Consider the following 13,925-nt stretch of genomic DNA (forward strand, 5'->3'; position numbering starts at 1 on the left):
TATCCACAATGCTACCGTGCTGCCCAAGTGCTGGAGGTGTTATGTAATATATACACCCTGACTCACTCTGTAGATGTCCCCAGTGGAAAGAGGCGGAGTGTGAGTGCCTCGTGCCTTTTATAGTGGGAAACCACCCCCAAGTGTTCTGCCTGCTGATTGGTTATGTACTGTTCTCTGTGTTCATTAGCTGCCTGTCTGTATCTCATTCTGTGCATATCTGCATATCATGACAAAGTCCCCCTGCTTCCTCAATACAACCTGTCCCTCTACAGATCTTTGTATCATCTGCAAACTTAGCAACAGTGCCTTCAGTTCCTCCTTCCAGTTCGTTAATGTATATTGTGAAAAGTGGTGGTCCCAACACCGCCCCTGTGGCACACGACTAGTCACCGGCAACCATGCTGAAACAGACCCCTTTATCCCCACTCTCTGCTTTCTGCCAGTCAGCCAATCCTCTATTCATGCCAGTACCTTGCCCGTAACAACATGGGCTCTTAACTTATTCCACAGCCTCCCATATGGCACCTTGTCAAAGGCCTTCTGGAAATCTAAATAGGTCACGTCCACTGGTTCTCCTTTGACTATCTTCCTTGTTATCTCCTCAAAGAATTCTAACAGATTTGTCAGACATGACCGCCCCTTGACATGCCACCGGGCCGCCACTTTTAATGGCCGAAGCAGTTCTTCTGAACTATCCTCCACATTATCCATGTTTCATTTTGGAACATGTACATAATTTAATCCTTGGAGGGAAGAGAAATTTTCAACTTTGAGGCAAACAACATAGATAGAAGCTAGGTAGACACATGAGAAAGAACTTTCAGCTTTCCACCAGGGAACAGAACTGGTGCTGCGGATTAGCCCAAGGATGTTCAGGTTGGGTGGATTGACCATGATCGATGTACAGGGTTACAGGCTCAGGGAGGGGAGTGGGCCGAGATAGAGTGTTCTTTCGGAGGGTCGGTGCTAACTCGATGGGTCAAATGGCCTCCCTCTGCACTGTAGAGATTCTATAATGAAAGTAAAGGCATTCCAAGTTTTCACGACACTAGAACAGCAATGTGGTGACGCATACGGCGAGCCTCACATTCCTCTGGATACAGTCTCAGGATTTACCTTGAACCATTCTAGAGTTTATGGAATCAGAGGTTGGACACCTAACTTGCAACAATGATGCAAACGTCATGCTGGGTACACAGCTGATGCACATTTGCTTCCTGTGGCTAAAAACTTTGATGTCACCTACATTTAAGGGGTAGAAGTGAGCGTAGGGAATGGGAAGTTGCCTAGGCTCGTTCCGCAGGAGGCGAGGAATACAGACAACTTCCTGGTGTAGCCCATGTTCACCAGTACTGACGCTCCAGCTCACCCGGCTTCCCAGCCTCCTTCTGGCTTCTGACTTGAGTCTATTGAGCAGGAACAGCTGGGATTGGGTGTCTCCACCTCTATGTCTATCACCCCTTACAACATTTGCCTTGAAAGAAGTAAATTGCCAGATTAGCCCCTTACCAGGCAAGTCGGTAAGTGCTGAAAATGACAAAAGTACAACTGCTCTCTTTCAAATCGTTCCTATAGTTCCTGCTGGAGTTATGTCAGATGACCAGTGAAGCCCATAAGGCACCTTTATTTCTCAACACTGTGTGGATGTCCATTGCTGTACCAGAACTGCAGTCCACAACATTGCTTCACCTTGACGGTGTTGTGGTTTTTCTCCTTTTCACGAAATAATCGGAGGACTTTCAGACACAAAACAATTGTTTATTGACCAACGTGTTGGGAGAGTCCAGCGTCAGAGATAGACCTCCGGCGTTGTCTCTGCCAACGTAAAGAATCAAGTAACTTTTTTACAGAGTGTGGTTACATAGGCAAGAATATTGTTCACATTGCATCATGTCTGTTTTAACTTTTACATTAAACAAGTTACGTATGTGCACCCAGGCAGAGTGAGTGTTATCTACTCTTATCTACCCTTCATTTTTCTATGGATCCCTCCCAAACCTCTCTACTTGGTGCCAGACCCAATAGATGTGTCCGGCCCTTAGGTTGAGTTAGAAAAACATGTTTGTTAATCTTTATGTTGACTGCTGGAGATTGTGTCTTAAGAACAAGATATTTAAGGTCACTGAAATCTGGTTTAACTGGGACATGTTGCTTGACTCTAATTTTTAGGGATTTTGAATCTATATAGTGTAGTACAATAAAGGTCAATTTTTATAAAGATGTCAGCGAAAAGCAGACGTGGCACCATCTACAGCAATCAGCATAAGAATAAGTGTTAATTGCCCTAATAGATTGTTGTAAATAAATCCTAATCATTTGTCTTCCCTCAACAGAGGCTCTCAGTGAGTCACAAAATAGTACCAATAGCAACCAAATTACATCATGTACAGCAGAGAAAGAGGCCAATCAATACAACTGCTCTCGGTCAGCATAATGTTTATGCTCCACATGAGACTCCTCCCACTCCTCTTCATCTAACCCAATCAGCATCGCCTCCTATTCCTTTCTCCCTCGCCTGAAAGCCGTGGCTCAACTGGTTGCCCTCTCAACTATAGAGTCAGAGGTTGTGAGTTCAAGACTCACCCCAGGGACTTGAGCAGACGAATATAGGCTGACACTGCAGTGCAGCACCGAGGGACTTCTACATTGTCAGAGGTATCACCTTACGGTTGAAATGTTGAAGTGAAGTCCTACCCGCCCTTTCTGATAGATGTAAAAGATCCCATGACACTATTTCAAAGAAGAACACAGGAGTTACCTCTCAATCAATATCGCTGAAAACAGACTATCTGACCAATATCAGAGTTCTCCTTGTGGGGGCTTGCTGTGCTCATATTGGCTGCCACGATTCCTACAGTACAACAGAGACTAGACTTCAAAATTATTTAATTGACCATAAGGCACTTTGGATGTCCAGATGTCATGAAAGTGTTGTACAGATGCAAGTCTTTTATTTCCTCATCTGTTTAACCATCTTTGATCTACGTTGTTTGACTCAACTACTCCTGTGGGACACTCTTATCAGCCCTTGGGGAAAGAAGGTTCTCCCATATTCTTTAATGGGGACCAGTTTATATAAATTGCCCCAGAGATTGAGATTTTACATCAAACTCATGCTCAATTCATATTGCTCTAGCAAAGGAAAGAAATCATGGAATAAGGAAAGATTTGAGTCTCTTCAGTCTTGAAAAGCTGTTACATTCAGAACCATGCAGGGAAGCACTGTGAAAGACTGAAAACAGGCACTGGAAGGAGTTAAAGAATGGATAAATACGTTTGTCGAACAGGGAATAGGAAAGGCTGAGGAGTGGGTGGCATTCTTTGGTGTGTCAAAGAAAACAGATTAACGCACTCCAGGATTTTAGTGAGATAATTGCTTAGGTTCAATTAAAGGTCTGTCAAGATGCTTAATGTAATCAGATGAAACTGCGCTGTCATTTTAGGAAGAGGAATTTATTTTTAACACCTTCATTAATCATGAATTACGCAGGTTATATAGAACAGCATTTTGATCTTGTACAAATGTGGAAGTATCGGGGGTGAGTTGACTGCTGACTGTCTTATTTTCAGTGCGAATGGATAGATGGGCAGTCAAAAATGTTGCTTTTAAATATCCACTGCCCACTTGTCAGCTGAGGCCCACCTGAATATTTTGATAGGCCTTGAAGTAGGTGTCCAACATTTGTATCCAAAACATACCGAAGACTCCGGAAAATACATAAATTTGGATCCCATGGCCAGAGAATTGAGCTTTGCATGGCTGAACAAGGACCTTCAAGGAACCGCAGGAGGATGCTGCACAAGTATGGATAAACATCGTTTTCCGATTACTTTATTTGATCCAACAAAAGTTTTATCACATGCTGTCAGTTCCTCACTATCCAGCCCTCGCCATGACCCTCTACATTTCCGCTTCAAGGACCCACCACAGGCTCGCCTCCGGAGAGGAGCCGTGAATTTCCCATTCCACCTCCAACCAGTGATTATCTATCATAGTTTCTTCAGCTCCGGCGGTTTACCAGGATTATGTTAATGAGGCCCAAACATGAGCCTTTAGTCAGCTTCAAACGCTCTGCCTGCCAACTAACTACCTGATGAATGTCAGGTTATGAACGGAATCTATGTCTTCTCTTACTTTAGTAGGCCACACTCTTCAGTAGGCCACAGAGGAGTCCGAATTGAGTTGGTGAAAGAAAACTATTGTTATTGCGAAGCGATTACATTTAATAATAAAAAATAATCTTTATTAGTGTCACAAGTAGGCTTACATTAACACTGCAATGAAGTTACTGTGAAAATCCCTTGTCGCCACACTCCGGCACCTGTTTGGATACACAGAGGGAGAATTCAGAATGCCCAATACACCTGACAGCACGTCTTTTGGGACTTGTGGGAGGAAACCGGAGCACCCGGAGGAAACCCACGCAGACACGGGACGGGGAGAATGTGCAGACTCCGCACAGACAGTGACCCAAGCCGTGAATCCATCTGATCCCAGCTGGGTGTGCACTGTCACTTCCATGCCTGGCCAACTTTATATAGAACTCAATCGTGAATGTCAACAGGCTCCCCGCCTGCTTAGCGGGGGAGCTCGTACTGGGCGAGACTCACGGGGGGATTTATTGCTCCGACCCCATAGGTCTCGTGCAGGTTGTAATGGCCCTCCACCCTCCCCCCAAAAGTCTGAAACTCTTCTGACGACTGCGGAATGAGGAGGCACTGGACTCTCTTCGCCCATGGCTGTGCTACCTGCACTTGCAGGGCTGGATCAGGCAACATATGTCTGGATGGCGAACACCGCTTCCATTCAGAATGGCGTAGTGGAGATACTGCCCAAGGCTGCTGCACTGCTTGCTCCCCGTCGGAGACTTCCGGTGCCTGGGTTCCCATGTCGGAATCCGTATCGACGACCTCTCTCATGACCCTCTTGGATTGATGGTGCTCTAGCCTCGACTGGCATTGAATTCGGTTTGACTGTAAATTTCCTCTCCCGAGGAACTTTTCGCAAGACTGGTTTCCTGGATGTTGTGTGATCGACGTGTTTTTTCATGACGTGACCCTGTGCATGAACTTGATATGATAACGGCCCTGTCTGACGGACGATTGTTCCTGAGATCCTCTGGGCACCATCTGCAAAGTTGTAGTCATAGACTGCGTCACCTGGTACAAACAGTCGGATCAGCCTCGTCTGACTGGATAACGCCCTTTGGGCTCCTGGTTGCATCGCACTTTCCTGCCACTATTGGAGAAAGCAGATTAATACGGGTTTGAAGCCTCCAGCCCAGGAGCAAGTCAGCCGGTGTAATCCAGTCAAGGATTAACGAGTGGTCCGACAGCACAAGAATCTGGCCACTCAATTGATCCTAAAGTCTGCTTTTTCAGCCTCCATTTGAATGTCTGTATCACCCTTTCTGGCAGCCCGTTGGAAGCCGGATGATATGGGTCCGGACGGATGTGACGCACCCCTTTCGCCTTCACGAATCCTGTGAAATCGGCACGGTGGGGCAGTGGTTAGCACTGCTGCCTCATGGTGCCGTGGACCTGGGTTTCACCCCGGGCCCGGGTCACTGTCCGTATGGAGTTTTCACATTCTCCCCGTGCCTGCATGGGTCCCTACAACCCAAAGATGTGCAGGGTAGGTGGATTGGCCACATTAAATTGGCCCTTACTTGGAAAAAAAAGAATTAAATTTATTTTTAAAAAATGAATCCTGTGAATTCCTCACTGGTGAAGGACATCCCATTGTCGGTCACCAATACCTCTGTGATACCGTGCGTACTGAAAGACAGGCGCAATTTCTCAATGGTCACCTTCGCGGTGGTCGACAACATTCTATGGACCTCCAATAACTTAGAGTAGGCATCCAACAGGAGTAAGAACAGGGGCAGCACGGTAGCACAGTGGTTAGCACAATTGCTTCACAGCTCCAGGGTCCCAGGTTCGATTCCCAGCTTGGGTCACTGTCTGTGCGGAGTCTGCACGTTCACTCCGTGTCTGCGTGGGTTTCCTCCGGGTGCTCCGGTTTCCTCCCACAGTCCAAAGATGTGCAGGTTAGGCGGACTGGCCTTGATAAATTGCCCTTAGTGTCCAAAATTGCCCTTAGTGTTGGGTGGGGTTACTGGGTTATGGTGACAGGGTGGAGGTGTGGGCTTGGATAGGGTGCTCCTTCCAAGAGCCGGTGCAGCCTCGATGGGCCGAATGGCCTCCTTCTGCACTGTAAATTCTATGATCGCATACTGAAAGGGACGGGCAAAGTCACTGTGTAATCGCACCCACGGTTGCCTTGGTCATTCCCACGGGCGAAGGGCCGTGGCTGGCGGAAGCTTCTATTGCTCCTGACAAACGGGGCTGGGGGCAATGTGGGCGGGCAGTCTGGGCGGCGCGAGCGCCCATTGTGGGGCACAACTTTGGCGGTCCAGGTCCGTGGGGTGAGTCCGCCATGGGGCACGGCGCAGCCGCTGCAGGCCTCCATGCGCATGCGCGACATCTGAACCGGAAGTGCTGGGGGGCCGTATTAGCAACTAGAGCTACAAACTATATGACGGCTCCCTGCTAGCCCCCAGCAAAACGGGGAATCAGTGGCCTTTTGGCGCCAGTTTTCCTGGCGTAAGAGACCACAGTTTTCACAACGGCGTCAGCACTTAGACTCAAAATCGGAAAATCCAGCTCCATAAGTATTAGCTCCACAGGCAGTCTGCAATATCACTGCCTGCTGATCCGAATTGGTGGTAGTGTTCACTCGCAAAAAGTAACACATGCGTTCTGCGTACTGTGCCCAATCCTCTATGCTCATGTCGAACACGTCCAACCTTCCAAACAAAGGCATTTTTGCGATAGAATCTTTTCTTTTGCCAACCTTAGCCCTGCAGTGGAAAGGAGGTGGTTGTTCGTCTAACGGTGTAGCGGTGGCGACAGCAGTCCAGTTTTATCCTCATCGCCAGTTTAGTAGGCCACAGTAGAGTCCGAATCGGGCAGGTGAAAGAAAACTATGTTTATTGCAAAGCAATTGCATTTACAATATACATCAGATCCCAGCCAGGTTTGCTCTGTCAGTTCCATACCTGGCTGACTTTATATAGAACTCATCATGAATGTCTTCCGGTTCCCCACCCCATTAGCCCGGGCGGGAGTAGGGGGTGGGGTGGGGGGTTCGTACTCCACGAGACTCACAGGGAGACTGATTGCTCCAAACCTGTTGGTCCCATGCAGGTTATAGCACGTACTGTTCATAATCAGTGTGTTTTGTGTCGAAAGAGGTGTGTCTTTTCTTACCCTTGGGAGTGTGTATTAAAATTAAATAATTCAGCAGCAAGTTTACATGAGATTAAAAATAAAGAAGGTTGTATATTCTCACACACTTACCATAATTACAGCAGTACCACACACTTAGTCTCACATGCACGTGCACACACCCACTACACAGATTGGGTAAATATAAACGGAGCGCATTTTTAAAAATTACAGTTATTTCACTCCCTGATTTGTGATTTCCAGTGCAGTACACTGATGTTTCTTGAGTGGATATGATGATTTATAGTTGAATTGAGGACATTGAAGGTTTCACAGCAGGGTGTGAGGTTGTTTGTAGTTGAATATCTAGGAGACTGATTCTCAGGTGAACTTTGAAACTGGCACAGGTTAAGTGCTTTGAGTGGTTGATGACTTGCAGCTAATTTCAGAGTCAGGTTGTCAAACTGACTGATGAATGATGCTTCTGATGGATCTGCTGAGTTTTGATGTCATAAGGGTACAGTCCCAAAACCAGTTTCACTTATGTGACCACTGGGTGAATATTTCCGAGGCCCACCCAATCTGGTTTGGATGATATATTTTTATTAAACTTTTGTCATTTTATACAAAAATACGAACAACACTTGACCATAAACTAGGAAGAACAATTAACTAATCTATGCAACCCCCCTCTTGAAATGAGCATCCCCCATGTACTCCCTCTCCCCCGGATGCCCCCCCCCTCCCCCCTTCCCCCCATAAGCTAACAGTGAACAATTTCTTGAAATTTTTTATACATGGATGCGATCTCCGTTAAAACTCTTCAATTGATTCCATCACGGTAGAATGCGGCATGGTGGCACAGTGGTTAGCACTGCTGCATCACAGCTCCAGGGTCCCGGGTTCAATTGGGTGACTGCCTGTGTGGAGTTTGCACGTTCTCCCCGTGTCTGCATGGGTTTCCTGCGGGTGCACCGGTTTCCTCCCACAGTCCAAAGATGCGCAGGTTAGGTGGATGCTAAATTGCCCCTTAGTGTCCAAAAGGTTAGGTGAAGTTACTGGGTTACGAGGATAGGGTGGAATTGTGGGATTAAGTAGGGTGCTCTTTCCAAGGGCCGGTGTAGACTCGATGTGCCGAATGGTCTCGTTCTGCACTGTAAATTCTATGATTCTATCTTTGACCTTCTTGAGGTGCAAAAACTCCATTAAGCCCCCTAGCCACGCAGAGGCACTAGGTGGCGCTGCCAATCTCCAACTCAACAGGACTCGCCTCCAAGCAACCAATGAGGCGAAGGCAAGGACATCTGCCCCCGCACCCATCTGTAGCTCCTGCACATCCCCAAAGGGACAGGGTTTCAGCTCAATGTTCAAGATCGCCAACATGGTGCCAGAAACGGAGACCCAAAAACCCACAAGGCTGGGATAGGACCAAAACGTGTGTGTGATTAGCCGACCCCCTTGAGCAACGCTCGTACCTATCCTCAACCCCCGCAAAGAAACCACTCATTCTGGCTTCAGTAAGTTACGCCCTAAACACTTCCTGGAGCTGGATAAGATTCAATGTTGCACACGATGATGTGGCATTCACCCTAGGAACAGCCTCACTCCACACCTCTTCCTCCAATTTTGGCCCCAGCTCCTCCTCCCATTTGGCCTTCATTGCCTCTGCCAAGGCCGAATCCTCCCCAAAATCCGTCCTTTTTTTGTCGCACGTACTACCCTCTTCCGTCCCCGAACAGCAACGGATCCTCTCCAGCAAGGAAGATGGTGACACCACCGGGAATGCCAGAAACACTCATTGAACAAAATTTTGTATCTGGAGGTACCTAAATGGGTACTAGCCCGAGAACCTGAATTTCTCTTTCAATTCTTCCAGGCAAGCAAACCACCCTTCCAGGAATAGATCACACACGCTTTTCAGCCCCTTCCCCTTCCACACCCCAAACATAGCATCCAACCTTGCTGGCTCGAACAGATAATTAACACAAATCGGGGCCAGCCTGGACACTGACCCCAGCTCGAAATGTTGACGGAGTTGCCTCTATATTTTTTAAGTGGAGACAACAACCGGGTTTGACGAGTACTTTGCCAGAGTACATGGAAGAGAAGCTACCACCAGGACCCTCAAACCGAACCCTTTACATGACCCAAACTCCGTATGCACCCAGGTAGACCCCAGTCTCCACACTGTCCCAACACTTTCTCCGGGTTAGCGGCCCAGTAATAAGATATCAAATTTAGCTGCGCAACGCCCCCCCCCGGTGGTCTATCCCTCTGTAGAACACCCCTGCGAATATTCTGAGATTTTCCCGTCAAAATGAATTCTGATACAAACTACTCAACCCCCCATCCCCACCACCACCCCCGAAAAAATTACTTTGGTAGAAATACCGGAAGGCACTGAAATATGAACAGGAATCTTGACAAGGTGTTCGTCTTTGAACCCTGCCCACCAAGGTCAATGGGAGGCTGTCCTACATTTGCAGGTCAGCTTTGATCCCACCCACTGGGCTGGGATAATTCAATTTATGGAGCCGAGCCCAATCCCGATCCACCTGGTGCACTCCCAGATATCGAAAGCTAGTCCCGGTCAGGTGGAAAGGCTGTATCCCCAGACCGGCTCCCTTCCCCGGAGTGCTAACCAAAAAATATTTGTTCTTCTCTGAGTTAACTTGTATCCAGAGAAGGAGCCAAAGTGTACTCATTGGGTGGGATTCCGTGTTGACGGCGACACAGGATTCGTGGTCTTTCACGACAACAAAACTGGCGCCGAGCCTGGATCGATTCAATAACTATGGAGGGGCTAGCACCGACACCACGTGGAACACAATTGATTCCAATGAGAAACAGTGCGGGATTTGCAGGGCCCGTGTTTGACACTCGGGAGGCTGACAAGCTTCAGCAACACATACACATTACAATCCCCACACACACTCATCCCAGCCAAAAAGATGGCACTGCTTGTACTGGGGCGCGCCCATACAGCTGATGGGTTGGCTGGGGCTAAAGGGCACCTGGGGGAGGTGGTCTGGGGGACACCCATCTGACACATGGCCCTACGTTCACAGTGGGCTACAACGGAGTGCGCAGCTGCATGCTGCCTTGCCGGCTGCGGCAATGGTGTTCTGTGTCCGTCCACCCCGACCCCACAGCCCACCTCCTGCCCCCCCCCCCCCCACCTACTCCTCCTCTCCCTGGCAGAAGCCCCAGCCAGCAAACTGTCAGCAACCTATGGAGACGTTGGACACTTTCCGTACCCCCTCTCTCTCCCTCAGCATTCACTGGTTTCACGAATTTTGAATGCACAAGTCAACCGCGCCGTCGGAAACTTGGATCATCAGAGGCGGAGCATCGCGGAGTCCCTGGAGAATACCGGGTCGGGCCCGCCAATGATATGCAAACAATGTTTACTGTACGTGCGTTCCGGACCGCATTGACGACACTGTCAAGGTGATGGAGAATTACGTTTCAGCGTCAAATCGGTGCCCGCCGCGTTTTGCCGTAGGAACCTATTCTCCGCCCAATTGCATTTCGCGATTTCGGCGTCAGCCAACGGAGAGTCTCACCCATTATGTCTCCCATAACTGGCCCTGGAGCTTGCAGACCTGCCACCTCAGCTAACCCCTTCCCCCCGTTAAACAAACAAACTAGACTCATTGTGCCTCACCAAAACTAACTGAACAAGTCGCAGCCCATCCCCCCACTCCGCTCCTGTTCACTAGCTTACTCCTTAATAGTAGTGAGGTAGCCCCCACCCAGGGTTCCCGCCCAAAAAGGCAACAGAAATTAAAAATATTATCCCCTGGTCTGTCCTCCCTACCCAAGTTTCCAAAGCCCAGCGCCTTTACTGTGCTCCTCTTCCCCTGGCAAGTGACATATCAATCACTACTTATACAACTCCCAAAGTCCTGGCCTCCCTCCTGATGTGTTGGGTACTCTGCTACACAGATGAACCAACACGGTTGCGAATGGTACAACTCAGTTTTATTGCTAACATTTATTTACAGTGGTAAACTGGTTACTGAGGTTCGATCATAACCCTAGAATCTGTGGACCTATTCCTAATACTATCTTGTAGTGGCACTCAGCACATGGTGGATGTCTGAGTGGCTTGCTATGAGCTCTGTGCCCTGAGCTGTCTCCTGCTGGAATGCTCAGGAAGTGTTGTGTTCCCTGTTTTGTACTGTGCATGCTCTTGCCTGTGAATGGCTGTGGTGTTGTGTGTGTGTGTTGATTGGTCCGTTGATCTGTCCATCAGTATGTATGTATGTTTGTGCTATGATGTTTACCTGAATATCATGACACCTCCCACCACCAAGAAAATCCCCCCCCCCCTACAAAAATCCATAAAAACAGAGACTTAACACACAATACTACAGCATTATGTCTTTCGCCTAAGAAGTCCCCACTGGCCCTCCTCAAACCAGTCCCAGTCATTTCTCTTTAATGAAGGCCTCCGCCTGCTCTGGTGTCTCCAAGTATTCGAGCCCATCGTGACTCGCCATCTCGCCGGATACACCACCCCGAATTGCACTGCTTTGTTGTAGAACAACGCCTTCGCCTTGTTGAAGGCCACATGCCTCTTTGCCAGCTCAGTTCTGATGATTTGGTAGATCCGAACTGTGTATCCGTCCCAGTCAATATTGTGGTTCTTCTTGGCCCACTCCCTCACTCGACCCTAATGCCAAAAGATATGAACATGGTTTCTGCAGCAGTGCCCGATGAGCCTATCCAACGCTGGAGGGGCGAAGACTTATACCCCCCACCCTCTCACCCACCAACCATGAAGTAGACGGTTGGCCTTGGGCCCTCCACTCCCTCCAGCAACCCCACTATCTTGAGGTTCAATCGCCTCAACCTGTTTTCCAAGTCCTCAGGTTTTGCTTTCAGGCCCTTGTTGCTCTCTGCCACGAGCAGTATCTCTGCTTCCAGCGAGGTGATCTGCCCCTCATGCCACGACAAGACCTCCTCCGCACCCTCAGCATCTCGCCTTTCTCCTTCATATTAGGGCAGCACGGTAGCACAGTGGTTAGCACAGTTCCTTCACAGCTTCAGGGTCCCAGGTTCGATTCCCAGCTTGGGTCACTGTCTGTGCAGAGTCTGCACGTTCTCTCTGTGTCTGCGTGGGTTTCCTCCGGGTGCTCCAGTTTCCACGGTCCAAAGATGTGCAGGTTAGGTGGATTGGCCATGCTAAATTGTCATTAGTGTCCAAAATGCTTGAGCGGGGTTGCTGGGTTACGAGGATAGAGTGGAGGTGTGGGCTTGAGTGGGGTGCTCTTTCCAAGGGCTAGTGCAGACTCGATGGGCTGAATGGTCTCCTTCTATGATATCCTTTGACGTCTTACCTGGATCAGGCCCAATGCCTCCTCAATGGTGTCTTTGAAAGACTCCTTCAACTCCTTTGCTTGCTGACCAAATTGTCTGTCCATCTTCTTTCTGAACTTCTCTAGGTCCTGCACCATTACCACAACCAACGTGTTTACTATGATGGGCGGGGCTGCCTCCACCATCGTCTCTCCCTCAGATACCCTCGCCGGACTACCAGCCTGGGGTTTCTTTCCAGTGAACGTTGTCGATGAAATTTTCGACATAGCTCCGTCGACGAGCCATTACCCAGTTCGACCCCGAGGAACTGGCAAAAGGTATCTGAAAACAAGGAATCTGGCGGGAGTCACCTCTCATGAGGCTTGCTCCCACACGCCATCACTGGAAGTTCCCCAGACAATGGGAGGTTGATGGGAGGTGCTGGTCCATCTTTGAACAGTGAGATTTGTGAATTACACAGATGGCTGTGAGGAACTTGGAATATTGCGCATAATTCTGGTCGCCACACTACCCAGGAGGATGTGGAGGCTTTGGAGAGGGTACAGAGGAGGTTTACCAGGATATTGCCTGGTCTGGAAGTGTGTTAGCTATGTGGAGAGGCTGAATAGACTCAGACTGTTTTCTTTAGAACGACGGAGGTTGAGGGATGACCTGATAGAGGTCTACAAGATTATGAGGGGCATGGATAGAGTAGATGAGCAGGCACTCTTTCCCAGGGTGGAGAGCTCAGTCACCAGAGGGCATAGGTTTAAGGTCCATGGGGCAAAGTTTAGAGGAGATATGCGAGGCAGGTTTTTCACACAGAGGCTAGTGACTGCCTGGAATGCGTTGCCAAGGGGAGGTTGTGGAAGCAGATACATTAACAACGTTCAAAAGGCATCTCGACAAATACATGGATAGGATGCGTATAGAGGGCTACGGCACAAGGAAGTGCTGAGGGTTTTGGCCAAGGTTAGTATCATGACTGGTACAGGCATGGAGGACAGAAGGGCCTGTTGTATTGTTCTTTGTTCTTTGTACTCTCACCTCTGTCCATATTTAATTAGGCATTCACTAGATGACTTTCTGTGATACCGTTCACCCTTGTGACATTTCTCCTGATTGGATTGGATTTGTTTATTGTCACGTGTACCGAGGTACAGTGAAAAGTATTTTTCTGCGAGCAGCTCAACAGATCATTAAGTACATGAGAAGAAAAGGGAATAAAAGAAAATACATAATAGGGCAACACAACATATACAATGTAACTACATAAGCACTGGCATCGGATGAAGCATACAGGGTGTAGTGTTAATGAGGTCAGTCCATAAGAGGGTCATTTAGGAGTCTGGTAACAGCGGGGAAGAAGCTGTTTTTGAGTCTGTTTGTGC

The sequence above is a fragment of the Scyliorhinus torazame genome, chromosome 12, assembly GCF_047496885.1.
Source record: "Scyliorhinus torazame isolate Kashiwa2021f chromosome 12, sScyTor2.1, whole genome shotgun sequence".
Lineage (NCBI taxonomy): Eukaryota > Metazoa > Chordata > Chondrichthyes > Carcharhiniformes > Scyliorhinidae > Scyliorhinus > Scyliorhinus torazame.